The 1,708-nt window shown below is 36.1% G+C and overlaps 1 non-coding gene across 1 annotated transcript; it reads right to left on the bottom strand.

Moving 5' to 3' along the window:
• Positions 1-482: 482 nt before the first annotated feature.
• On the bottom strand, positions 483-554 carry Trnah-gug. The gene has a single exon. It is a non-coding gene; the product is annotated as a tRNA-His (tRNA).
• Positions 555-1,708: the final 1,154 nt, after the last annotated feature.

Here is a 1,708-nt window from a genome sequence, read left to right on the forward strand (position 1 = left end):
ATATGTGAGAGTCCGCCTGGGTAGGTACCAAGACAATGTTTATTTCTGCCACCAAGCAGTAGTGTGTAGTCACTGTTGAGTTCCGGTTTGAAGGACATTGTAGACAGTGTAACTACTGGACATAATAAGACATCTCATGTCTCTGAACGGCGAGTGCACAAAGTTACAAACCACACTTTGTAATTCAAGGTGCTGGACGGTGTTTCTTTAAGAGCGGTCATTTCGCTTACCATCAGGCGGACGGCAAGCTCGCCTCATCATTTAAAACAATAAAAAAAAATGTCTTTTTGTGGCTCACTGTACATTAAAATAAAACGAGCCAGTATAAATTGTAGACTTTCAAAATGAATATAAAACATAAAAAAAATAATATTTTGTCAATCAAGTATTAATTTCAACTTAACTAATTAAGAGAACTCAAATTAAACATTTGCATACAAACATTTACAAAAAATAATGCTCCGCCGTGACAGTGAGTTCACTGCCGTGACCAGGATTCGAACCTGGGTTACTACGGCCACAACGTAGGGTCCTAACCACTAGACGATCACGGCTGTCGGAGCTATGGGAGAGTTGACCAAAATTTGCTCTCCATTCATCGATAAAACGACCAACTTTCACTATTTACGCTCTGATAATTTAATGAAGCAGAACATTTAGTTGCCGAATTGATATTGCTTGTAAGGTAGATTCTTATTGTCGTAATTATGCGGGTTGCACACCAAGAACTAAGCTAAGTTATTGAAATAAAACTATATTGCGGATTTTGTCGCCGTTTTTATATTATACTAGCTGACCCGACAGACGTTGTCCGGTCTTAACTATGAATTTGCAGCGCGCATTGTCAATCGCTGAAATTAACTTTTCTTAAATTTTCTAATGTTCCGCTCAACTCCCTTAATTTTTTCTTTCATAAGATCCTTCTCCTGACAATAACAAACACAACAAAAAATTGTGAAATCGGTCCAGCCGTTCACGCGTGATGGCGTGATCAAGGGAAATAGGGATTCATTTTTATATAGATCTTTCTCCCGACGTTTCGAAAACTTTACAGCTTTCGTGGTGACGGGATGAACTGATACCACGACCACGAACGCTGCAAATTCTTCGAAACGTCGGGAGTATAGAGAGAGGTATACTCAAACCATTTTAATCTTTCACTCGACTTCAATCTGTGGGAAGGACGTGACGAAATTACGACGTTTTACGTAGTTTTAAGCTGGTGGGTGGTGGGGTCCTCACGCGTTCGAGATTAGAGACATCGGCTTTGCGAGATTACCACCAGCACTCGAACGTAATTGGGTATTATAAAATGTAAATATTTGTTGTTGGACGTGATTGCGCGGATCAATTCGGATTGACGTTTTATTTGTACTTTTTGCGATGTATTTGTTCAGGTGAATTGAATAAACAAAATACACACGCTTTTATCTCTCAAAGGGAAGACAGAGATGAAACCAGGGTAATTTGACATATCGGTATAAATTTCGTTATTATATAATTTAAAATAAAAGTGTTAAAATGATTTCTGTATCTATAAACTAAACATTATTTTCTTATATATTTACTTTTCAAAATAATATTTTGACTACTTTACCAATGGATCAAATTTTATTTTTATTCATAAAACACGATATAAAAATAAAACAATATTAGTGCCAAAAAAAAACAAAATTGTTTTGATATTGCAAATATTTTAATAAAATAT

This window comes from Manduca sexta, chromosome 25 (genome assembly GCF_014839805.1).
Source record: "Manduca sexta isolate Smith_Timp_Sample1 chromosome 25, JHU_Msex_v1.0, whole genome shotgun sequence".
Taxonomy (NCBI): Eukaryota; Metazoa; Arthropoda; class Insecta; order Lepidoptera; family Sphingidae; genus Manduca; species Manduca sexta.